Source organism: Nansenia antarctica (assembly GCF_963989245.1).
Source record: "Nansenia antarctica genome assembly, chromosome: 2".
Taxonomy (NCBI): Eukaryota; Metazoa; Chordata; class Actinopteri; order Argentiniformes; family Microstomatidae; genus Nansenia; species Nansenia antarctica.
In genome coordinates this window covers 35,930,609-35,958,442 of record NC_137675.1, presented here as the reverse complement: position 1 = coordinate 35,958,442, position 27,834 = coordinate 35,930,609, and the positions used below count along the sequence as shown (strand labels likewise).

At 43.9% G+C, this 27,834-nt stretch overlaps 2 long non-coding RNA genes across 2 annotated transcripts in view; one reads left to right on the top strand and one right to left on the bottom strand.

The window, feature by feature from the left end:
- The window catches only part of LOC308176036, an 86,328-nt gene that overhangs the window by 3,262 nt on the left and 55,232 nt on the right, over positions 1–27,834 (bottom strand). The window lies entirely within an intron of this gene.
- On the top strand, positions 9,769–10,374 carry LOC308150875. The gene is made up of 3 exons (XR_013937263.1): positions 9,769–9,896; positions 9,984–10,160; positions 10,264–10,374. It is a non-coding gene; the product is annotated as an uncharacterized lncRNA (long non-coding RNA).

Sequence of the window (27,834 nt, the reverse complement as noted above, 5' to 3'; positions counted from 1 at the left end):
TTTATATGTTCTATGCTTTAATAGTACATTGACACATTAAACTGCATACATTTCAATAAAGAGCTAAGTGTTCTAAAACGTTTGCTCGGTAGCTAACATAGACACACACACACACACACACACACACACACACACACACACAATGTGTGTGTGTGTGTGTGTGTGTGTGTACATGCGTGCGTGTAAAACGATGCTGGAGCCCCTCCCCTGAGTTGGGGGTCGCAGTCATCAATAATCTGCCCTAATGCCCCTCCACTTCCTTCTGAAGAGACCAGACGAACCAGGAACAAGTTAACCAATCACAGCCAGGAACAAGTTAACCAATCACATCGCGGAACAAGTTAACCAATCACAGCCAGGAGTTTCTCACTTTGTACTTTTGGTTGGCTGCGCTGATGTTAGGGAGTTGGCTAGTTAACCCACGTCACACATCAGCCAGAGAAGTTATCTACTTCATTTCCAATCATAGTTAACTATCTTTCTTACTTAGCTAGATTACTTATCAAATGCACATGTGTGACATGTTTACATGTGTGATATGTTTACATGTGTGATATGTTTACATGCATCAGTGGCATTTCCAGTCACTCCCTTGCTTCAACTGTGCTACTCAGGCCGACAGCACAGTGTGTGCTGCGCTGTAGCAGGTTCTCCCATGCTGAGCTCTGGACTAGAATAGTATGTTTATATCAACGCTAATCAAGTGCTTTAGTTGGCGAGCGAATTTGGTGATGGTAAGCATAATACGGGTTGACGGTTAAATTAATGTGAACAATATGATGATAAATACATATAAAACGGAGGTATGGTATATGGCAGATATATATAGGGTATATGGCAGTCTCACGCGCCTGTCTCGTTCCAGTTCTGCATCCAGTTGGATGCGTGATTCAAGTAGCTCGTGCAAACCTGGGACATGTGAAAAGCGCAACATGGCAACAAATGGTAGGGCGTTTAGCTGGTGCGTGATCACTGGCGGACCCGGGTTGGGATTCCATGTAATATACAGCTGTGTGAGAGGGGCTTAAGTGTCATTCCCACACACACTCACACAGAGAGAGAGCTAGCACTCTGCAACCCTGCTGCTGCCTCTCAAGTGAACAGTGTGGCATATATTCTGTCTCTCTCTCTCTCTCTCTCTCTCTCTCTCTCTCTCTCTCTCTCTCTCTCTCTCTCTCTCTCTCTCTCTCTCTCTCTCTCTCTCTCTCTCTCTCTCTCTCTCTCTCTCTCTCTCTCTCTCTCTCTCTCTCTCTCTCTCTCTCTCGTCTGTGTCTCTCTCCCTCTCCCTCCCTCCCTCCCTGCCTTGGCTTGATCCCAGCCCCTCCTGGGGCCCCTCCTTGCAGGCAGCCTCTCCGTGGCGGCGCCCAGCCCCACATGCCTTTCAAGGCCTACTAGACTGTGTGTGTGTGTGTGTGTGTGTGTGTGCGCTGCAGACTCTCTGGCTCCACTGCCTTTGTTTGCTTGGCTGCTTTGCGCCTCATCCCCGAGATTAGCATAAGAATACCCAGAATACCCTCACACAGGAGCAGAGGCCTCCTACCCACACTCCTCTCTCTCATCCCCCTCTCCTACTGACGCCTCCTCTCTCTCATCCCCCTCTCCTACCCACACTCCTCTCTCTCATCCCCCTCTCCTACCCACACTCCTCTCTCTCATCCCCCTCTCCTACCCACAACTCCTCTCTCTCATCCCCCTCTCCTACCCACACTCCTCTCTCTCATCCCCCTCTCCTACCCACACTCCTCTCTCTCATCCCCCTCTCCTACCCACACTCCTCTCTCTCATCCCCCTCTCCTACCCACACTCCTCTCTCTCATCCCCCTCTCCTACCCACACTCCTCTCTCTCATCCCCCTCTCCTACCCACACTCCTCTCTCTCATCCCCTCTCCTACCCACACTCCTCTCTCTCATCCCCCTCTCCTACCCACACTCCTCTCTCTCATCCCCCTCTCCTACCCACACTCCTCTCTCTCATCCCCCTCTCCTACCCACACTCCTCTCTCTCATCCCCCTCTCCTACCCACACTCCTCTCTCTCATCCCCCTCTCCTATCCACACTCCTCTCTCTCATCCCCCTCTCCTACCCACACTCCTCTCTCTCATCCCCCTCTCCTATCCACACTCCTCTCTCTCATCCCCCTCTCCTATCCACACTCCTCTTTCTCATCCCCCTCTCCTACCCACACTCCTCTCTCTCATCCCCCTCTCCTATCCACACTCCTCTCTCTCATCCCCCTCTCCTATCCACACTCCTCTTTCTCATCCCCCTCTCCTACCCACACTCCTCTCTCTCATCCCCCTCTCCTACCCACACTCCTCTCTCTCATCCCCCTCTCCTACCCACACTCCTCTCTCTCATCCCCCTCTCCTACCCACACTCCTCTCTCTCATCCCCCTCTCCTACCCACACTCCTCTCTCTCATCCCCCTCTCCTACCCACACTCCTCTCTCTCATCCCCCTCTCCTACCCACACTCCTCTCTCTCATCCCGCTCTCCTACCCACACTCCTCTCTCTCATCCCCCTCTCCTACCCACACTCCTCTCTCTCATCCCCCTCTCCTACCCACACTCCTCTTTCTCATCCCCCTCTCCTACCCACACTCCTCTCTCTCATCCCCCTCTCCTACCCACACTCCTCTCTCTCATCCCCCTCTCCTACCCACACTCCTCTCTCTCATCCCCCTCTCCTACCCACACTCCTCTTTCTCATCCCCCTCTCCTATCCACACTCCTCTCTCTCATCCCCCTCTCCTACTGACGCCTCCTCTCTCTCATCCCCCTCTCCTACCCACACTCCTCTCTCTCATCCCCCTCTCCTACCCACACTCCCCTCTCTCATCCCCCTCTCCTCTCCTCCCCCCACCGCCCATCAAGATGGAACTGGACTTGAACACCACCACCCGCCTTGATGGACTTGTGGAAAAGAAGACTGACTGCCTTCAGCAGGGATGCAAACACAACTATGGTGGAAAGAGAGAACTACCCCAAGTCTAACAGAGAACTACCCCAAGTCTAACAGAGAACTACCCCAAGTCAAACAGAGAGCTACCCCAAGTCTAACAGAGAGAACTACCCCAAGTCTAACAGAGAGCTACCCCAAGTCTAACAGAGAGAACTACCCCAAGTCTAACAGAGAGAACTACCCCAAGTCTAACAGAGAGAACTACCCCAAGTCTAACAGAGAGCTACCCCAAGTCTAACAGAGAGCTACCCCAAGTCTAACAGAGAACTACCCCAAGTCTAACAGAGAACTACCCCAAGTCTAACAGAGAGAACTACCCCAAGTCTAACAGAGAGAACTACCCCAAGTCTAACAGAGAACTACCCCAAGTCTAACAGAGAGAACTACCCCAAGTCTACCAGAGAACTACCCCAAGTCTAACAGAGAGAACTACCCCAAGTCTAACAGAGAACTACCCCAAGTGGTTGCGGGCGGGAGGGGCGGTTCGGCGGGGCTAGTGCTATAAAAAGCGGTTATGACTTAAATAAATCGTTTGCTCTGAAGAAGCTCCTCTCACAAAGCCATTAAGTCAATGATGTTGTCTACACTTCTCTACACTCACACAACCCACCTCTGCATTGGATGCGATCACACATAGGTACTGGCAGTTTAGGTGCAGCACTTTCCCTGATCTTCTCAGCTGTTTGGTTGCTGGGAGTGGGGTCTCCTTTCCAATGAGCTGTTTCACACTTTTGGCGCTTTTACATTACGGGTAGGATACGCTTCTCCATTATACACAACAGACCTGGAGCGAGCGGGGATGAGTAGGAGGAGTTAAGTGTCATAAGAGCACTTCACTTTAATAAGTGCCGCTATACAGCTCAACAGAGGGAACAGTGATAATAATTATGTCAAAATGCAGCACTATCATGCACAGATCAGCCTTAAAACATGTAGGGCCGGTTTCACAGACAAGGCTTAAGCCTAATCCTGGACTAAAAAGCATCTTCAATGGAGATTTTACATTGAAAGTGTGATTTAGTCCAGGACTAGGCTTAAGCCTTGTCTGTGAAACCGGCCCGTAACGTTAGATATATAACGTTAGACAGGGAGCAATGAATTTCTACGGAAAGGCTGTGCTTGACACTCTCATTGGAATGTAATTATTAATTCTTAAGTAATTACAGAAATTACAGAAAAAGTAAATGACATTTTCAGAGAGAGAAATCTGTTGTGGTATTTAAAAATGGCGGTTAGCGGTGAACTCTATGAACATGGGATGACGATGTTGTGACGATTTCCATTGACCAATCAACGGTCTGCAGCGTCCGGGTTCACACGGTACGGTACGGTAGTGGAAAAGCGCCATTAGCTTCAAATAATGAGATAGGTGTCAAGTTAGGAGGTGTCCTCCCTTTCTCAGGATCTCAGCAGGAAGTGCACCAGGGCGCTTGTTGTTCTTAACACTCCTGATTGCTGAGAGGACCTCTGTAAACTTTGGGGGTTCATCAAAGCAGGGTGGAGGTGGAGGTCTGGGAGTGTATGAAGGGGGGGGGGGGGGGGGGGGTTGATAAGAGCAGAGGAGGGGAGAGGAGAGGGGGGGAGGGGAGGGGGGGTAGATTCTACCAGACTCTGGTCTAATTGCACTCTAATCGGGCCTGAACAGTTTGGTACTACAGACATATCTATCACCCAAGACTCCCACCAACCCCCCCCCCCCCCCCCCCCCCCCCCACACAGTCACACACACAACACACACACACACACACACACACAGTCACACACACAGTCACACACACACACAGCCATGTGCTTCCTGCAGTATGACCCCTCCTTTCTGACTCTGCTGCAGTGAGTGTGACTATGCTGACACAAAGCAGAACAGTGGAGCCAACAACACACACACACACACACACACACACACACACACAGAAACACACTCTAGAAATGAAGGGCTAGGATTGGGGCTAGGGCTAGGATTGGGGCTAGGACTAGTTTTGGGGCTAGGACTAGGGTTGGGGTTAGGGTTGTGGCTAGGCTTAGGGTTGGGGCTAGGGATTAGGGTTGGGGCTAGGCTTAGGGTTGGGGCTAGGGTTGAGGCTAGGCTTAGGGTTGGGGCTAGGGGTTAGGGTTGGGGCTTTAAGACCTAGAACAAACTACCACCTCTCTGCCTGCCTGTCTGTCAGCTTGTCTTTCTTTCTGCCTGTCTCTCTTTCTGCCTGTCTGCCTGTCTCTCTGTCTGCCTGTCTGTCTGCCTGTCTCTCTGTCTGTCTGTCTGCCTTGTCTGTCTGTCTGTCCTTTAAGCAACAAACTACCATTTGGAGACGGTTGATACAGGAGGGGAGGGGACGTGATGAGGAAGGGTGAAGCTGCAGCCTAGTTCCACCAGGCGGCTTGCCTACATCGTTGTCTTAAAACCTGTTCTTCTCGAACGGGCGCACTGGTGGATCAAGACCCCCGTTTATAACAATATAACAGATATAAAGAGCTTACCTTTATCAATAATGTTCATCGATGTCGCAAACGACTCATTAAATTCTCTGCTACACGGTCGCAAAAGATTTTTCTCGGCGAGAAAATAGACTGCGAGTCACACGCTCTTGTTTACAGATACGTCACATAGCAAAACCGAGCATGCTTGGTTTCAACCTCCGAATTTCCATCATTGGTCCTTGAAAGTAAATTTTTTCGCCTCTGCTCGACTCTATTGGCTCTAATGCTTCGAATGAGGTGTCAATCATGACATTCTGAACAACGGTTCAGGAAGTACAGTCTCTGCGTAATCTGACCTGGTGTGAAAAAGAGGCGGGTGCGCCATACGCGCGCGCAGCCAAGCATGGAGGAAGGCCCTGCTTCTGGGAAATGGAGTCAAAAGAGCCGGATTTCGATTCAATTCATCCCTATAGTGATAGGTCAATGAAATATAATCAATTTTACAGTCTTGATACATGAGAAAGTCTGATACACTGATGGTGACACTGATGTGTCCAAATGGCACAATTTGGTTTTCCGCCTAAACATACCAGTGTTTCCTCTACACCTCGTTCCAAATTATTATGCAAATTATATTTTCTCAGATTTTCCTAAATAGTCGATGCAAATGACAATCAGTATAATTTTCAAGTCATCAACCGTTAGAGTATAATTCAAATTTTATTGAACAAACCTCCCAATGATAACAGTATTATTTTTTAAAATAAAAAACTCAAAATGCACTGTTCCAAATTATTATGCACAACAGAGTTTCAAAACATTTTATAGGTTGTAAAGAACTAAAAATGGTAATTTGATGAATTTAGGGTTAGGAGGTCATATTAGGAGGTCATATTTACTGAAATCAAAAGCTATTTCAAACAAAAACATCTTAACAGGTCAAGTTACATGTTAACATAGGACCCCTTCTTTGATATCACCTTCACAATTCTTGCATCCATTGAACTTGGTGCATTGTCATGCATGAAGATGATTTTGCTACGGAAGGCACGGTTCTTCTTTTTGTACCACGGAAGAAAGTGGTCAGTCAGAAACTCTACATACTTTGCAGAGGTCATTTTCACACCTTCAGGGACCTTAAAAGGGCCTACCAGCTCTCTCCCCATGATTCAGGCCCAAAACATGACTCCTCCACCTCCTTGCTGACGTCGCAGCCTTGTTGGGACGTGGTGGCCATCCACCAACCATCCACTACTCCATCCATCTGGACCATCCAGGGTTGCACGGCACTCATCAGTAAACAAGACTGTTTGGAAATTAGTCTTCATGTATTTCTGAGCCCACTGTCATGCTGCAAAGAATACCTCTGTGTCATTGGCTGCTATAGGCATAAAAGGAGAGAAACTCATGGTGTGGCCCCCATCTTCCCCTGACCTCAACCCTATTGAGAACCTTTGGAGCATCCTCAAGCAAAATATATATGAGGGTGGGAGGCAGTTCACATCAAAACAGCAGCTCTGGGAGGCTATTCTGGCATCCTGCAAAGAAATTCAAGCAGAAACTGTCCAAAAACTCACAAGTTCAATGGATGCAAGAATTGTGAAGGTGATATCAAAGAAGGGGTCCTATGTTAACATGTAACTTGACATGTAAGATGTTTTTGTTTGAAATAGCTTTTGATTTCAGTAAATGTGACCTCCTAATATGACCTCCTAACCCTAAATTAATCAAATTACCATTTTTAGTTCTTTACAACCTATAAAATGTTTTTAAACTCTGTTGTGCATAATAATTTGGAACAGTGCATTTTGAGTTTTTTATAAAAAAAAAAAATACTGTTATCATTGGGAGGTTTGTTCAATAAAATTTGAATTATACTCTAACGGTTGATGACTTCAAAATTATACTGATTGTCATTTGCATCGACTATTTAGGAAAATCTGAGAAAAATATAATTTGCATAATAATTTGGTGTATATGCATTTATTGGTGGCGGGCCGCCACCAAAGAATTTCCTCCGCCACCATTCAGTCCACTAAGTGCACGATTTCAACAACAACAACAACAACAAAAAAAAGAAGATTTAGGCTGCTTTTCAGACCTTCACAGCGCTAGATTTAGGCCGCTTTCAGACCTACATTTCGTTCCGATTTAGGGAGCTGTTAGAGTTAAAGACGATGTTTTCATAATGTTAAATGATAAGAGTTAGATGTTCTGTATAATTCTGTATATGAACCTTGTACACCATGAAACTCTCTACAGCCTGTCTCTGGGCTCTGTTAATGATTGTGTGAACCTTGTACTCTGGACTCTGTTTATGAACTTTTCCTCACGCCATACCCCTCGTGTTATTGTCCCTGAGCCAATCAAAACAGAGAAAGTCAGCTCGCCCCTTCTTTCCCCTGCTTATCAGAGGCCACTTTTCGAAAACAGGTTTTGGTCGCTCACGGCCACTTGGTCGCTCACGGCCACATCTGTTAATGATTCGTTCTGAACAACACCCCCCTTTTCTAGGACTCTGATAGGATCACAAACTGCCTCCTCTTTTCCATTCTGAGAGAATAAATAAACTGGCTTACAGGAGGAGAGATTAGTACCAATGTGGGGTCTCTCTCTCAGGAGAGGCCTCATATTCGTCCTCTCTGCAAGTAAATAATAATCATGATTGATTCCGTGTCTCTTTGTTGTTTAAAGTCTACTACGGTCTGTTTGAACTAAGCGATGGGTTAGCATGGCTTGCTTTACAACCAAGCTGAACAGAATATAGCATTAAGCCCAGAACCCAACCCGACAGGAGCAGTAAATTACAATGTCAATGTTGCAGACTTAATCGCACCCACAAGCGCGAAGCGACGCGCTTGCAAAACTGTTTTGTGATTGGTCGAATACATCTAGGCTGCGTCTAGTCTACAAGCTACTTCAAGTTTTACAATCCATTACAGATTGAGTTAGCAACACTGCATCAGCGACGACTGTGGGTTATTGCATTCTATGGTTCGTGTTCTTATACCAGTGCTCAGTATACAAGTATTTTAAATGAACATTCGTAATGTATAGGGATGCTCCGATTTATCGGCCACCGATTTAAATCGGCCGATTTCACTCCAAATGACTCGATCGGTGATCGGCAAAAATGGCCGATCGCAAAAACCGATCTTTATTTTATTTTTTTATTTTTTATTTTCCTGGGGAAGACAGATAACTGAACAGAAAACATAGGAGGACGTAACAGTATGTAAACCATGAAGGCCACGTTTATGATGTCTTTTATACAGCCATATCGACTGACTTGGGCTTCAGGCCCTAACTGGGTGATAGGCCAGACCTTTACTATGCCATAAAAATGGGTCTGCGTTTGCTTGGTGCCTAATGGATCAAAACTTTTGTCTAAAAAGCAAAAAATATGTAGGCTATCCAGTCAGTAGGCCTACAGTTATGTATTTAAAAAAAAATCGGTATCGGTATCGGTTGATCTTGAGGAAAAAAAACGGTGATCGGTATCGGCCCCAAAAATCCAGATCGGAGCATCCCTAGTAATGTAGTCTGATGTTCATGGTCAACTAAATCAGGCTATTTTGTGAAACAATTATGTTTCCGCTACCTTCGAACTACTTAAACTAATTGCCAGCAATGTTATCCAGCAATGTTAGCTAGCTATGTGTTCATAAATTCCTGGTTGCATTTTCAGATGAGTTTGTTAAAGTATTTCAAGCGAAAAGTACCAGAAGATGAGGAAGATGGTCAGGTAACCACACATAGTGAAAAATATGATGATAAATACGATGTAATAATATGATGAGACGGTATGATATGGCAGGTGTGTGGTGGTCTTGCGGCCTGTCTCGTTCCAGCGAGTCAACTCGTATTATGAGTGCTTACCATCACCAAGTACGCTCGCCAACTAAAGCACTTGATTACGTTGATATAAACATACTAAGAACTTGGTAATAAGCATAATACGAGTTGACTCTATAATTAGACATTGTGCGCTCTGCGCTGCGGGCTAACGATCTTGTAACTTCGCAAACAATAGCAGCATTTAAAATGTTTTTAAAAAAACGTTTCGTTTATGTTCAACTGGAAAAGGTAGTGAGCACAGAATTTCGTGTTTTGATTCTGCTAAAATTGCCTTTTAAAAAAGCCTGGAGCAGGAGAGAAGAGTGGAGCAGCAGAGAAAAGAGTAGCAGGAGAGAAGAGTGGAGGAGAGAAGAGTGGAGGAGAGAAGGGTGGAGGAGAGAAGAGTGGAGGAGAGAAGAGTGGAGGAGAGAAGAGTGGAGGAGAGAAGGGTGGAGGAGAGAAGCGTGGAGGAGAGAAGAGTGGAGCAGCAGAGAAGAGTGGAGGAGAGAAGAGTGGAGGAGAGAAGAGTGGAGGAGAGAAGAGTGGAGCAGCAGAGAAGAGAGGAGGAGAGAAGAGTGGAGCAGCAGAGAAGCAGGGAGACAAAGGAAAACACAGACTCTCAGGCTGGGACCCTAAATGGGCAGAGAACAGGAAGTTCCCATGGCTGTACAACACTAACCGTGGTGAGTATACTATTTACACCATATCATGCACTTCAGAATATTTCAGTGCAATATGACCAATAATGCCAATTTACTCTGTCCTTACAGGAATGTTTTGCCGCTTATGTCGGCAACATAAACAGACCCCAAAGGGAGGGCAAGCAGGAGCCAATCGGCCATTTATAGAGACAGGCAGCAAACAATATAGGCTTGATCAATTGGACAGGCATGCGAGGACAGAGCACCACAAACAAAGTGTGAAGTTTCATGCTTCACTGGCACAAGGTGAACTTTCTTCTTTAGATATAGGAAGCTATTTTAATTGATAAAGGACTATCAGGTATAACCAGCTTTTGTTGCAATAACCATTTGTACCTGCTTTGTATAGGTTCTTCAGTTGTGGCTGCATTCAACCCAGTCATCAATTTAGAGCATGAGGCCATCATTGGGGGGTTTAAATGCCTCTATTACCTCACCAAGCAAGAGCAGGCACACCACACCAATTATCCTGCTCTCCTTGAACTTGCCGAGTTGCTGGGGTGTGACTACTTCAAAAAGCTGAAGGTAAACAATGATCATGCTTGCTATGTTGTTCTTGTTCTTGTTCGTTGTTCTTGTTCTTGTTCGCAAATTATCTTCAAAATGTAATATTCCAACTATAATCAAATGTATTTTTAGATAGGGAAACAGACCATCTACCGGTCCCATGTCATCATAGATGAAATGTTGGAGATTTTGGCTAAAGTGGTCATGGAGCCAATCCTCCAAAACATCCACTCGTCCTTGGCTATTGGGCTGGAGGTGGATGAGAGCACAGACGTCTCTGTGCAGAAGCAGCTGGATATACACATCAGGTACTATTCAAATCAAAGTACACTGATTGTGTCTGAGTAATACATATATGTTGAGGATGTCTTTTTGTGCTTTTCAGATATATGGACAATGAAGGCCAGCTCCACAGCCAGTTCCTCGATCTGGTGTCAGTGCCTGACGGAAAGGCAGCTACTATAGTGGCTGCCATAAAGGATGTGCTGCACAAAAACAAGGTTCCAACCGAAAGGTTATTTGGATTGGGAACAGATGGAGCTGCTGTAATGACCGGTATGAGACACAACATGAGCAAGTGGAATTACTGTAAATGGGTTTTTATTTTTACTGCATGTTTTAGTTGCTCAGACACTGACCATGAAATGGTATCTGCATGTCTTGATTCGATTATATTTATTTTCCTGTAACAGGGCGGGTGAATGGTGTGGCCAAGCCGCTGCAGGACGACTTCCCCTGGATGCTGCCAGTGGCGTGTGCTGCCCATCGCCTCGCCCTGGCATGTAGGGATGCCTCATCTGCGGTCCCCTACATGGCTACCTTCAGGGACCACTTGCAGCAGCTCCATCTATACTTTCATAACAGCGCCAACAGAACGGCCGTTATGAAAGCTGCAGCACAGACCTTGGGCCTCACTGACTTAAAAATGAAGGTGAGATCACAGAAAAACATAATAAAATACTTTAAACTTTTAACAGTAATGTTGGCCATGATTGTGTACTTCAGATGCACTTCCTGTGTTCTGAATGTCTTCTCTCATGACGGAAATATGTTTCAGCAAGTGAAGGACACACGCTGGCTGTCCCAGCACCTGGCAGTCATGAAGTTGCAGCGGAACCTCAGTGCAGTCCTGGGTGCCTTGGCTGAAGAGACAGAGTACCATAAGTGCCCAGTAGCCAAGGGCCTGTATGGGTTCTGCTGCACCTACCGCTTCGTTGCAGCGGTCTATCTGCAGGCGGATGTTCTGCCACATCTGGCTCGGCTGTCCAAGATGTTCCAGAAAGAAAATGTCAACTTCTTGGCCATCAAAGAGCAGGTATTTCCTGAAGGCAAATCACTTTTAACATGTTGCTCTAGAACTCAATAGAACTAATCATAACCTTACTGAAAAAAAATTGGCCCTTGTGTGACTACCTTTATGAGGTCTAGTGTTGTTCCGATACCGATACTAGTATCGGCATGGCCACCGATACGCACAAAAATGCTGGTATCGGTATCGGCGAGTACTTTACCAAATTTATTTATTTTTTTTTATATTTTTTTTTTTTTTTTTTTTACTTAAGTTTTACAAAAACTTTACGGGCTGGTTTCACAGACAAGGATTAAGCCTAATCCTAGGCTAAAAAGCATGTTCAATAGAGATTTTACATTGAAAGTGTGATTTAGTCCAGGACTAGGCTTAAGCCTTGTCTGTGGAACTGGCCCTACGAGTTTTACAAAGGTTTTGAGCAGTGCCAGACTAAGTGTTAGCAATAATTTTACATCGAGGTGAGTATGCGGCTCAAAAAACATGTTTTTTTGTTTTGTTTTTTCAAACGCCGTGGTATCGGATCGGTACTCGGTATCGGCAAGTACTGCACGGTCAGGTATCGGTATCGGGATCAAACAATCGTATCGGAACAACACTAATGAGGTCCCAGTGACGATGGCGTGCCTGAGGACCATCAGAGATGCAGGAGATGCACAGCCCCCTGGCTCATTCTTGGCCCAGCTCAATAATGAGCTTGATAACCTTGCAGGATTAGGGGGGTTTAATATCACCCATGAGGAGGAGAGGGAGAGGAGAGGCAGAGGCCAGCTGGAGCAGACTAGGGAGGCGCTCTGGTCCCGGTTCAGGACGCAGGTACATTTGTTTTGGATGTTACATGTTGATCTAGTCTAGTACTATAAGTGTTAATCTAGTAAGTACTATAATAAGTCTGAGGAAATTAAACAAAATACCAGATAGGCACTAAGGTAGCCATCCCAGTTGTGTTTTGGAGGAAACAACATGACATTCAGTTTTCATTGCAAAACCACTAAAGCTATCCAAACTCCAAAGCTATCCAAACTTGCAGTCTTCCACTAGTATTGTATGTTTATCCTCTATACAGGGCATTTCTGTAAAAGACTCCCAGTGCTCAAACTAGTCTGTAATTTGTGCCATGTTTAGGTAATGGAGCCCTATCTGGATGGCCTCCAGGATAGCCTGGACAGAAGGTTCCAGAACCTGGACATCATGGGGGCATTTCATGTTCTGGGACCCCAAGCAGCCAAGGAGGATGATGCCGTCAACATTGCACATCTTAACTCCCTGTCTGCAAAATTCCTGCAGCAGTCTGGAGGAAATGTACCGGTACTGCAAGAATGGCCTTCTTATAAGCAGCATGTGCTGATTGGAGCATTCAAGGTAAAATCTGAAAGTCACAATTAATAGTTCTGCAGAAAGATAATTGAGGACCCCAGAATAATGTTGTCTCACTGTGTTATGTGTTTCAGACCATGGACCAGCTCACTATGATGGGTAAACTGTCATCCCAGCACGATGAATGGGGACAGCTCTACCCATGTCTGAGTCAGCTGGCTGCCATTGCCCTCACAGTTCCCATCTCCAGTGTGAACTGTGAGAGGGACTTTTCCACAATGAATAGGGTAATTTACTAAGTAATCTAAATCTGATATTGTTTGATTTCTCTCACCTTCCCACATACCACTTATTTTTGTCATTGTTTCTATTTGCAGGTGAAGACTGACCTGAGAAACAGACTGCAGGGGGACCATCTGGCCGCCTGCATGATACTGAGCATCAACGGGCCGCCAATAACTGAGTTCCCTTATGACAGAGCCTTAGAGCTCTTCTTCAAAAAGAAAAGAAAAATAAAGTGCTCTCAGCCAGGCTGCACACTTTGCCACTAACGGCCAAGCTCCACCTGCTGCGTTGCGTCAACTCGCCATCGACGTTGCGTCAACTTCCCGTTGTCCAAGCTCCACCTGCAGCGTTGCGTCAACGTCAACGTTCTACTCTAGCTCCACTGGCATTTTTTGTATACGGGAGTAATTTCACTATTGACTGCAATTATGTCCACAACAATAACAACATCATACAGACCATTTTCCAATCAGGGTAATATTTTATCTACATATTCCCAAATAGATAGTTGCTAGTTCAGTAGATGTTCAACTAACTGTCAACAACATTTCAACTAACTAACCACTAATCCTAAACCTTGCCCTAACCTTAAATCTAACCCTATCCTTTAACCATAAATCTAGTTACATATCAACAGAGTTGCAGTTGATAGTTTGAGCAGCTGAGGATCATCTATAAGGGAATAAAGTGTGACCCCAGTCAAGTAGGAAATGTCATACTGTCATATGCTCCACCGAGCGCGAGGAGAGCTCAGAGCGCGAGGTTATTAACAAAGACGTTCATAGCGGGCATTTCTGGATCAGGAGAGCACCTACATTCTCTTTCATCAATTATGGGTACGTATAGCTTATAGCGTATATGCTCGGTCCTTCACCTGGGCATCATGGTACAATCTGTCATTTGTTGCATATAAAAAAAAAAAAAAAATCGACCTCAAGGATGAGCCGTTCGTCGTCCATTCCTGCAACAAGAGTTCACCACAGGTGCGGTGATTGACGGCCCACGTGGGGCGTCTCATTGTGACGTCTGCGTCCATCCACCGTCAAAAATCAAACTTTTTTGAAAGTCTACTTTGGACGCAGCCATCGGACGCAACGCTGACGCAACGCAACGCAGCAGGTGGAGCACCTTTCATTGATTACAATGCATTTGATCCCAATTTCGGACGCAACGCACATTAGACGCAACGCTCGATGGCCATGGTGGAGCTTGGCCGTAAGGCCCCCCCCCCTCCAAAAAAAGCATGACCCTCCCCTGTTTTTCCACCTAAGAAAAATCCACCTCTACCAGAAAACTGCATTACTTACTTTACTCATGTACTTATTATTGTGATTATGTACCTTGCTGCAATGCTAATGTTGAAAACATTAGGACACAGGAATTGCACACTACCTGACTACTTGAGAAATACCTGAACACTTTCATTTTCATCTTGTTGAACTTTGCACAGCATGTTACACTATTGATTGCACTTTAATTCTGCTGTAGTGCGACTACCATCACTTATCACTTTATTCCTTATCATTACTTAATTTACTTATTTACTTGTGATTATTGTGATGATGGTATTGTTGTGATTATGTACCTTGCTGCAAAGCTAATGTTGAAGAACCACAGCCAAAGATTTGTATTATTGTGTACTGTAAAATAAATTCTGATTCTGATTCAAGACTTTTTTTGTATCATTCAAATAATAATAGTTACAACAACCATAAAGCCTCCATAATGATAAGCTGGCTAATTAGCTTAGGTAATACCAGATCAGCGCTATAATGGATGTTGACTAAAAGTGCACCTAAATCCACGCCCATCTCTCTCTAACCGCTGATCCAAAATCAGATTAATGACATTAAACATTCAGTTGACGACGTGACACAAGGGCTACTTCTGATTGGTCTAAATGTGAACCATCTAAAAGATACAAAAGCTGATCTAGCTAGCTAGGTGCACAAATAAGATATCACGTTAAATAACTTCGAAAAATTAAACGAAAACAGCGACAGATGGATGGATTTTTCAAGAAAAAAGATGTCCCAGACACTTCAAACATTGCTGAAGCTAGCAGTGGCTATGAGCGACCCGAAACTGCATGGCTGGCAGGACCAAAGAAGCTAGGTGGTGGATCAGCTAACAGCGTTTATGGCGGGGTACCACCACCACCAGCTTCAACTACAGCTACAGCGGGAGAGCCATCAGCATCGGCTAGCTGTGTTGGTGTATCAGCAGACATTAGCAAGTCAAAAAACGATTCTTATGTGCCGTCACTTTAGCAACGACACAGTATTGTCAAGGGGAAAAGAAGGGGAGACGATTTTTTTATTGACAACGGAATTACATGCTGGAAAAACATGCAGCTAAAATTCAGGGAACATTTGGACAATAAGAGAAACACAGGAGAAGTACGGGAAAACAGGGCTGATGTGGGTGTCATCAAACTTAAGAGTTTGTTTTCTTTAACTCAGCTGATACTCAGCTGTTTACCGAATGCTCCATCTGACTGTGATTTTACTTCTGTAATGTGGTGGGTTGACATAATTCACGCACGGAACTATGGGTTGGGAGTATTGTTCCGTCCGCAGTTGAGTGCGTAGTACCCAAGTTGTTTAGACTGTTCTATTTACTGCTTGAGTGTGTTGTTGACAATCGTTCATGTCCTTCATTAAACATTTAGCTTTGTCATTTGATACGCCGCCTACGACTCCGTCTCTCTGCACTACAGTAAACAGTTAATCAGTAACGTTAGCCGCTTTTGTGCTCATGTAGGCCTACTTCGTATTATATTATAGCTGATGATCTTTGTGTGTGTGTATGTGACTGTCAGTCACAAGTTGATATTCTGTATAATCCTTTTTTTTTTTTTGGCCATCCTCCCTCTAGTCTTGGCTGAAATTAGGTCGTTGTTTTGAGCGCGCGTGCACGCGGAAAAAAAATTTGCGGCCGCGCGCGGTCAGGGCTATCCGCCACCAATGTAAAAATTCCTGGACGAAACACTGCATACCTGTACTAAAACAAGTACAAAGTTGCACTGGTTTACATTACTACCATCTACTTTGGCAGAATAACTCATACGACCCTGGAGTACTGAGTCCTAGATGATTTGGGCTTATTCATCAGGTTTCCAAGCTGATATTCACTCTAAAAGCTGTTTTTTCTTTAGGCGGAGAGTGAATTTGAGATTTGTCACAATGTTCTAGGTCTATTTACTCTGACACAGTAACATATATGTTGATTCTGACACTTCTACAGCCACCCCACAGGTGTTAGCTTTCATTTGATAACAAGATCATTATGAAGGCCCTTTGTGGAGATATTCTATATTCACTGTGGGCATGTCATTTCGGGCAGAAAACCTGAAAAATACAATGGATAAGAGGTGGTTAGAGAACCCTGGCTATTAAGACATGTAGGCCTTAATACGCTCTAATTGCCATCTCCTACTAAAATATGTTGGTAGAAAGACATAAAATATGTTCATTATGTAAAAAATCCTCAATCAGTAATATATATTTTGTCCCATGGAGGCAGCCATATTACTGCAGTCGCGCAGTAGTGACGTCAAATGGTTACAACTCTTATTGCTGGTCTCTTTCCTGACCTGCAGTGGATATAACGTGCCACATACAATGCCACATTGTGTTGCGTTTGGTTGTAGCTATCAGGCGAAAGGGAACAAGGGGAGTGATATAAGTGTGCACAGCTTTCCTACCGATAAGAAGAGGAGAAAGCAGTGGGATGAAGCCAACTGCCTAAAGATGCGTGTCTTTGTTCTCAGCACTTTTCCGAAGATGCATTCGAGGCATTTAATCGACCAAGAGCTCACAAAGCGAAGACTTAAACCAAATTCCGTGCCTACAATTTTCCCCCACAAGGAGTCTAAAGGACCTCGGGTAGCGAGTGAAGAGCGCGTCAGGAAACGGCTAACACAGGATATTCTGGATGCTCTCCTGCTACGAGGATGTAGCAGCACAAACAACACCACCAGCAGACACTACCCTGACCATGGAGGAGCCTGAAAGTAGTCTGTAAGTGTGCAGTGTTCTCCAACTTTAATGTAGGAACTCAGACTGATATAGACAAACTCAGACGGATATAGACATGTCAGACGCAGCAGTACAGAGGCCAGCTGATGTGTGTGGTCCGGTAATTATGGACCATGATAATGCATGTAAACAACAACACCAGCGATTATGTCCCACTCGCCTCCTCACCTCTCTGGTCGTCTTAATTTTTATCAATATTTTGGGTAATGTCTTCTCTGCTGTCCTCCTCGCTTAAGTTGCGCTCGGGTTCAAATTGAAAAGGCTGGACAGAAAAAATTGCTAATTGTGACTGCGACTGGCAGAGCTGCCAAGTCTCACGCAATCGCCGTGAGACTTACGCATTTCAACCAGTTCTCACGCTCTCACGCCGCACCTCTATTTCTCACGGCGAGAAATAACAATTGTTTTACGGGACTTTTATTTTTGAAATTCCTTGAAAGAAAGCTACCGGACATGAGTTTCGTGGCATCTTTCGTGCAGATTCGCGTGCATCGCGTTAATTTGAGTCTGCAATCGAAGCGGCAGGCTGATGGAAGAACCTGTGTTCATGTGAGCTGCAAGAACGTAGCAAGCAGTGTTGCCAGATTGGGCTTCTTTTGGTCACACTGGAAGGGTGGATTCGGCAGCTTTTAGACCGGTTGGGCTGGACATTGTCAATTCCGTCTGGCAACCGTGGTAGCAAAATATGTGCATACATTACAATATCGTATCTGGTAGCCTACTGGACTGGGTTGCACCAATTTGGCGTAAGTCATTACTAAATGCAGCCATTTAGTAGTTACTAAACCCCTAGTTGTTACTAGCTAGTTTCAAACTAGTTGTTTACCAATTTCGGTTGCACCACGCCAATCTTTTGCCAATCTTAGCTAGTAAATACTCAGTTTTGGTAACAGTTTTTTGTTTCTCTACTGTAACATAACCAGGTACATTAATAATAATAATAATAATTAACAATAATTACAATTTACAATACAAATACAACAATTGGGGGTCCCTCAAAAAAAATGTGGCCAAGGGTTAGGGTTATGATGACCAAGGGTCTTTCTGCTGCTGACCAAGGGGCTGAGTCCTGTTGATGGGGCCCATTTTTCTTTTAGAGTCTGTAGGCTACTGTAGGCCTATTTGTTTATTAAGATTTCATAAATATTATATATTGTCTGAATTTTTTTCTTGTTTTATAAAATGTTAATTATTTTCATTTTTTGTGCTGGTTTATTATGAACAACATGTAAAATTGCAGGAAACTAGCACAAATAATTGGGTGGGAGAGAGTGGAAACGCGCAGTTTTGGGTCGCTCCACCGCCAAAAAATCTCACTCCAAACTTTTGGTGAAACTTGGCAGCCCTGGCGACTGGTGAACATGCAAACCACACTCACGCGAAGGGGTCAGAAAGTGAAACTTATTGTGTCAACAATATCTCTTTTTTTTCTTCATAAGACCAACTTGAAGTTTTAAAGTACCCATTCGATATAATAAACAACAGTTTAACGACCACTAAATGTGTGGTGGCCTGGGAAAACCCGTCGGATGTCACTGGCGTTCGTTTGTGGCAAAGAGCAAAAATAGATGGAAATGTCCTATTTCAGCGATTTTGATATTATGTGGTATTCTAGTACTTTGAACTCCATACTACATTATGGTGAATAAACATTTTAAGAAAACAAAAGAGAAAGTACTTATTTTTATGTGTTTGTGGCGGGTAGTTTGCTAGCGAAACATCAACATCACGTTGAACGTGTCTCATTCTCAGTTAAGCAACGCACGCACACATGAGCGAAAGGATACTTCCACCTGTGTTATTGCCAGTTTACTGATGCTCACAATAAGCATAAAGTAATAAAATCTTAACTAGAAGACACACAAATGGATCTGTCCCTCGCATACCGACGAGGCGAGCAGACTAACACCGCATCACAAGCAGTCAAACTAACCATAGGATAATTACGGCTGAACAGGCGTGCTGCATAAAGACTGTAGAAAATCGTCACTTACTATGACTGAAGTTAGTTAACGTTACACATAGCTGTCGATCTGGTCAGCTATCCATCCACAACACAAATCCATTCTCACATGTTACTAAAAAATTTCCTGTTTACTTTTCACCTATCCAATGGAGTAAGACAAGAGACAAGAGAAAATGGGCTGTGACGTGTATTGTTGCTGGGGGTGGTCAACCCCTGCGAAAATTTGACAGTCAGCTTCTTGACCTGTCAAAGTAGCCTAGATGAGAGAGAGAGAGAGATGGCAGCCTCACAAGATTACATTTCACGTTGTATCAATGAATTAGCTCACATGAATATGAGCAATATAGCTCGGGCAGACGAGTTGAGAGAAGTAATTGATAATTATTTTACCACTACTACTCCTCAATCTGAGGGGGATGACACTAGTGGTAGTGAGTCAAATGAGAGTGATGGTGAAAGTGGTCCTCCTAAGAGACCACACCTTGATGTGCCTCCTGAAGAGGATGAAGATGAAGAGCAAGGTAAGAGACAGTTTTAAGTTCTAAACAATAATAATAACAATAATAATAATAATGATAATGATAATACAATTATGTTCAATACCTATGTAGCCTACTCTTGATAAGAAACTTAGCTACTACATAGCTAATTCATAGTCTGAGTCAAGATGCTTAGCAGTGGTGTATAGGGCTGGGTTCAAAAAATCGATTTCCCGATTCTGAATCGATCTTCATTAAATGAGCGATTATCGATTCATAAATCCCGAGATCGATCTTTCATATTTATTTATATTTTTTATTTTTTGCTTGCAGCTTCAACCCGCAACGAGATCTCGTGGCCAGATCTCGCGCTACAAGAATTTATCATACCTCACGCAACGTGAGGTCTCAACACTAAAATCTAAAAACATGGCGATGGCAGGGACACTCAAGTCACCACCAGGCTTAAAGTCAGATGTCTGGGTGCATTTTGGATTTTAAAAATGTGACGATAGAGATGAGCTGGACAAAAGCAAAGTCATATGTAAATAAAAACATATGCTTTGGAGTCAATTCATTGATATGTTTAACAATGCTACATGTTATAGGGTTCCTTGAACCATTTATAGCATTAGTTCGGAGAATCTCTTTCATATTCAAGCCAAAAATGTATATTGTAACTAGATCGAATCGGAATCGAATCGAATCGAATCGTGAATCGAATCGAAAGCTGTGAATCGGAATCTAATCGTTTTGGGAAATCAGTGGCGATACCCAGCCCTAGTGGTGTAGTCTACGTGATACGCAGGACTACGCCGTATACCCACTAGGAAAGGCCAAGGATTTCCGTACACCCACTTTCACACTTTCATTCATAAAATTCACCCCGTCTGTGTTACGAAGCACTTGACTTTTGGCTATAGTGTCATGTACCATCAAATGTACCATGAAATATGTCAAAATGCAGCACTATCATGCACAGATCAGCCTTATAACATGTAATGTTAGATATAACGTTAGACAGGGAGCGCAGACTTATTTTTATGGCGTTCCAAAATGAACGATATGAGGCTGGGAGGGGAAAATCACAGTATACCCACTAGAAAACACTAGACTACACCACTGATGCTTAGGAAGCAAACCTCCTGGTGGCATAATCTGAGTAATATGAGTAATATAAACACTTTATATTACATTATTTTTATTTTCACAGAGTCACATCCTACCATTGAGAACCTGGCTGATCAGATTTTCCCTGTTGATCCTGGAGATGTGGGCAATGCTGACTACTCTGATGCTGACTGCGTATGCCATTGTAAATTGAATGAGGGTCAACCCTGTCACACCAGATTTCTTCAAGAAGAGCTCCTTCATGTCCGCCTCCAACATATAAGTCTGTCCCACGAAGAGCTTGACATTGTGATCCTGTCTAAACTTTCTTGCGGAATGCATTTATCAAATCACACCATTCGATCTAAGAAGAAGGACCAAACAGAGCGCAAGGCTCAACACACAGACTATTATTATCATGGCTACAGGATCTGCAGAGATGTATTTAAATTCCTTCACTGCATTGGGCAGGACAAACTCAATGCATTAATAAAACATTACAAGGCAGCTGGAGTAGAAGCACGGGTCCACAAATCTAAGAAAAGGCTCCCTGCCAATGCCTTAAAGTTTGAGGATACGAGAGCTGTTGTGGACTTCGTACTAAACTATGCAGAGGCCAATGATATAGTCCTTCCGGGGCGCACACCGAGGCACTGGAAATCAGATTTGAAACTCCTGCCGACCAACTGCAGCAAGAAGACAGTATAGCTTAGCAGCTGAGGGTGCTGGTAGACGAGTGGTTTCCTACAGAACCTTTAGGAAGCTATGGCAGCAGTTAGTGCCATTTGTCACCACCATGCGTCCGGCCACTGATCTCTGCTGGTACTGTCAGTCAGGAGTGGCAAAACTGGCCCGTGCAGCAAATCTTCCTGACAGTGAGAAGAGTGAGGCTGTGCATGAGATGGAGGAGCACTTGCGGAGGGCTACCATGGAGAGATCCCTCTACCAGAAATTGTGTAAGGAAGTCAAGCAAGAGGTGCCTCCTGGTGCCGATATTGGGCCCCATCCACCCTGCAGCTTCTCTGGCAAAATGCACTACAGTTTTGATTTTGCACAGTAAGTTCATTTCCCCTCCAATCCTTTGCAGCCCGGCCCTGTGTATTTCAAATGTCCCCGTAAGTGTGGCCTTTTTGGGGTTGCTTGTGAGGCGTTCCCCAAGCAGGTGAACTTTCTCCTTGATGAGAGCTGCCAGACAAGCAAGGGTGCCAACTGTGTGGTATCCATGCTGCACTACTTTTTTGAAAACTATGGGCTGGGAGAAACCCATGTGCATCTCCATGCAGACAACTGCGCTGGACAAAACAAAAACTCCTGCATGATGTGGTACCTGATGTGGCGGGTTCTGACTGGACGGCACAAACAAATCACACTGTCTTTCCTGCTCACTGGACACACCAAGTTCAGTTGCGACTGGTGCTTCGGCTTGGTGAAGCGCCTCTTCAAAAAAACAAAGGTGGACTGCATCAGCGACATTGTCCATGTGGTTGAGCAGTCCTCACATGTCAATGTTGCACAGATCTGTGGCACTGAAAATGGGGAGGTCATCGTACCAACCTACGACTGGATGAGCTTCCTCAGCCCTCACCTCAGAAAGGTGGTGGGGATCAAGAGGAAACACCATTTCCACTTCACTGAAGGAACAGGCACGGTGAAGATCCAAGACTTCAGTGACAGTGACATTACACAGCAGAATCTGCTCAGAGATGGAGTACCCCTTTCCTCTGAAATGCCTTCCATCATCGTTCCCAACGGGCTGGATGCCAGGCGGCAGTGGTACCTTTACAAGGAAATCCGGCCATTCACTGCTGAGGAATTCCAAGACATCACCTGCCCTTGTCCAACTATACCAAAACCTCCCAGAGCTTCACGACGATCCGAAGAGTAGATGAGTAGATTAAGTGCTTTAATGTTAATGAATTGAGATTCTGAGATGTTGTGATACTGACACATGTAGAATAGGTGTGTGGAGTAAATTAAACATGAATTGGCCTCTATATGAGAAGAAATGGATAAATGAAAAAAGGTCATGTCACTTGAGCACATTGTTTCTCTGTATGCATGTTTAATTCCTTATTGATTAATTAATTAATTCCTTAATTCCTAATTCCCTGTGTTGTGCTATAAGGTTAGGGGGGGGGGGGGGTAACCAGAGAAGGAGGTGGAAAGAGATAGAGATAATTGATTAAGCGGAGACAATTGAGTAAGTGGGGCGCCAGTTTTAAATAAAACATTTTCAGTTATTGTTGCTTATGCAAATGTACATTATTATAACCACGTTCAAGCTCAAACGTGTATTCACCTGTTTGATTGTTATAATGTGAATTCAATGAGTTATCAATTTATTAAAATATTTCATTGATGATATTTAGGTCTATTTTAATATATTTAGGTATTTTCACAGCGCGCGCACGCACGCACGCACGCACGCGCGCACACACACACACGTCAAGCCAAGTGCTGAAGCTGAATGATTGTAGAATGTTGCAGAATGGTACTGGAGAAAATGGAATGTTGGAATCTGTTGGAAAGTTTGAAGCCATTTTTCTCACCTTTCACTTTTTTTGACATGATACATTAAAATGTTCATAACTTTTTAAAATAAAGGGCTATCTCAGTCATTCAACCAGTTATGAATAGCTGAGAACTTCTAATTTATGGAAATATTAAAAAATGAAAATGTCAAAATGCCACCATGTGAAGGGTTTTCCCAGGCCGCCACACAAATACTTGGATTCACTGCCGTAGGCTACCAGTAAGTAATAATGACTTCGTTTCAGCTCGTGTTCAAAAGCAAGAACTGTGTGTTCATCTTGTTATATGTAGTTATGTGTTTTTAGCATGTCGATTAGGGCTGTTACGATTAGTCGACGTCATCGACGTCATCGACTACGTCGGTTTGCGTAATATGCGTCGGTTAGTCGTAAATAAACAAAATGGCGTTTTTTTTTTTTTTTAAACCTTTATTTTACCAGGCGAGACAATTAAGTGTATGAGTGAAAATGGATAGCTACTAGCTAATGTTACACAATCAATGTAGCTCACCACAGTTCGTATGTCTTGTCTTCTGGTGTTAGTAACGTTAGCTATGTAGCTGGCAAGCTACGGTAGCCTATTGTCATTGTGGTGCGAGCACCTACTGTACGTTATCTAGCTCGTAGCTCGCATGCTACGTTAGCATCAATTTAGCTAATCATAACATAGCAGCGAGAGTAACGTTAGCTATAGCAGTGAGGTGGAGACAAATACGTTTTTTGTTTTTTTTTCCCGAACAGTACAAAATTAATCGTTAGACGTACCGATAAATTAGTCGTTAGACTAATCGATAAAATGATCGCTAGATTAATCGTTAGAAAAATAGTCGTTTGGGACAGCACTAATGTCGATGTTCTCTCAGCATGTTGTGATGTTATTAAAATACAGTTTAGACTTTCGTAGCGATGTGTTTTGTTAGCCGCTAGCTGTTAGCAGCGGAAAAATACGGATTAAGGATTTTTTACATAATGAACATATTTCATGTCTTTCAACCAACATATTTGAGTAGGCGATGGCAATTAGAGCATATTAAGGCCTACATGCCGTAATAGCCAGGGTTCCCTTTAAAGGCCAGAACGTGACCGTGCACCGGGTCAAACACATGGTAGCAACCTGCTGCTCCAGATTCCAAAACTCTGAAGGTCTGTCTCCTCTAGACTATGAAGGTGTGTCTTCTCTAGACTCTGAAGGTCTGTCTCCTCTAGACTCTGAAGGTCTGTCTCCTCTTGACTCTGAAGATGTGTCTCCTCTAGACTCTGAAGGTCTGTCTCCTCTAGACTCTGAAGGTCTGTCTCCTCTAGACTCTGAAGATGTGTCTCCTCTAGACTCTGAAGGTCCAGTGTTTCCTCTATATGCATTTATTGGTGGCGGGCCGCCACAAATTAATTTCCTCCGCCACAAATTGATTCAGTCCACAAAAAAATAAAAATAATAATAATAATAATCCACCTCTGAACATTTTTGCTGATTAAAATATATCTGATCCTAGATCAGCGCTATAATGGATGTTGACTATAAGTGCACCTAAATCCACGCCCATCTCTCTCTAACCGCTGATCCAAAATCAGTTGACGACGTGACACAAGGGCTACTCCTGATTGGTCTAAATGTGAACCGGCATGAGAACCGTGCAGACTCAACCATCCCTGCTGAAAAACTATCGCAAATTGAAGAACTCGCGCAAGTTGGAAACACTGGGAAACTTTCGCCAAGTTGGACATACTTTTCCTGTTGTGTTTGAGACGGAGCCAAGACTGCTCGTTTGGAAGGACATTGGATCCGTGAGTAACGTAAACCTTCAGAGCTGATGGATGGAAACCGGTATCACAAGTTTATATTCTGTATATATATATATATTTTTTGCCATCCTACCTCTAGCTTTGGTTGAAATTAGGTCGTTGTTTTGAGCGCGCATGCGCGTTTCAAAAATCGCTACGGATAAGGCTCTCCGCCACCAATGTAAAAATTCCTGGAGGAAACACTGAGGTCTGTCTCCTCTAGACTCTGAAGATGTGTCTCCTCTAGACTCCCTGGCTGTGTCTGAAGGTCTGTCAGCAAGCATGTAAACTCAAACGGTCTCGGTGTGCCTTTTTTTTTTTTTTCAACCAAAAGCCTTAATGCAACGCAGACCATCAGTCCATCACAACCACCTCTCTGCTCGGCTAGCTAGCAGGCTCTGACAGGGTGTCTGTGTCAACAACAACATCTTCCACAGGACCCCAGCAGGAACAGAACAGGCCCGGCGCGCGCCACAGAGAAAAGAAAGAGATTTTTTTTAAAAAGGGGGAAAAAAAGAGAAAACATTCCAGCCTTTTCCCACGGAGGGTGTGACACTCCACCCAGAGCCCAGATGTGTGTGTGTGTGTGTAAACCTCCAGGACCGTATGTGCAATCAGGCCTCTTTCCTGCTGCCAGTCCTGGTTATTAATAACACCAGCAGACAGCTCCAATGACCCAATCTGGGCCAGCAATTACCAGCCAGGAAAACGCCTGATTGGCCAGCTCTGTCTGCTGTCAGGGGTTAAGGGTCAATCTTTTCAGAGGAGGGGGGGGGGGCGGGGTTTGTAATGAGGTTTAAGGGTAATCAGGTTTATAATCATGTTTATATTCAGGCTTATAATCAAGTTTATAATCATGGGTTTGTAATCAGGTTTAGAGGTAATCTGGTTCATAATCATGTTTATAATCAGGTTTAGAGGTAATCAGGTTTCTAATCAGGTTTAGAAGTAATCAGGTTTATAATAAGGTTTATAGGTAATCAGGTTTATAATCAGGTTTATAATCAGGTTTATAATAAGGTTTATAATCAGGTTTAGAGGTAATCAGGTTTATAATAAGGTTTATAATTAGGTTTAGAGGTAATCAGGGTCCCTCTGCAAATAAACAACATTAGACACCAGCTGATGTTTGGAATAACCAGTAGCTCATGGTCATTTATCAGTTTTTTACATATTGTAAGCTTTCAAATGATGTGTCATACGTTGAAGACGATATACATATGTGAATGTCGGTACACCTCAAGCACAGAATTGGAGAAAACGACAACAGCTGCTAATAGCTAACAGCTAACAAGGAACATCAACATGAACATCTAACATCACAACGCGCTGATAGAACATGAACATCTAACTGCATGTTTATAACATCACAACACACTGATAGAACATGAACATGCTAAAAACACATAACTACACATAACTAGATGAACACAGTCTTGCTTTTGAACACGTCCTAAAACATAATTTTGTCTTTACAAGCCATGCATCAGCTCAGAACATAAAAACATATCTAAAAACACATACAAGCATAGAATGAATATAAAAGCAGGGGAAAACAGTAAAAAGAAAAGGTAAAGATGAAATAGAATAAAAATCCATTTAAAAAAGGGAAACAATGTACAACCTCTGCCTTAACGCTTAGTAACCGCTATCCATCTTCTCATCAGCAGAATACCTTTCCCTATCCCTTTCATCTCCCTGCCTTACACAGTCTTTCTGTACTTCTCACTTGCTTTCAAGTTCAATCATGGCTGAACAGACCTTGCACAACAAATCCAGTACCAACATTACAGTTTCTTTCTTTTGCACTTACTCAAACCTTCTGACAATGTAGAATCACCTCTTTCTCATCGATCGGGCAGCGTCAGATCACAGTATTTTAACCAACTGGATCTGTAGCCTAACTGTCGTCTGTCTCTAGAGACAGCAGCGCGAAGTCCCAGTCAACTGGATCTGTAGCCTAACTGTCGTCACCTCAGTAGCCTACAGCAGACGTATTAGTGTTATTATATTATTTAGTGATATAATAGTATTTAGTGATCCTAAAACGTTTAACTCGTTTTAGACGCGTAAAGGTTAGCAGATGGCTGCTGCCTACCTTCTCAGGGTCACATCTGTGTGTGTCCTCAGGGTCACACACAGTTAGGTCCGGAAGTATTTGGACAGTGACACAATTTCCATAATTTTGGCTCTGTATGCCACCACAATGGATTTGGAATGAAACAATCAAGATGTAATTGAAGTGCAGACTTTCAGCTTTAATTCAAGGGGTTGAACAAAAATATTGTATGAAACGTTTAGGAATTGCAACCATTTTTATACACAGTCCCCAGTGTTTCCCCTAGGTTTGCTGCCTTGGGGGGGTGGCATGGACAGTGGCATGGAACCCCCCCCCCACCCAGGGGGTAAGACCCTGCGACATACCAGCGTCATGTCCAGGGGGTGTACTTGTAAGCAGCCTCACGCTACAGAAACAGGAGATAGGCTCCTGCCCCCTAAAGCCCAATTTATACTTCTGCTTAAAATCTACAGCGTAGCCTACGCCGTAGCCTGCGTAGGCCCAGAGCCCAAACAAAAATGCTATTATGCCGCTATGAGTA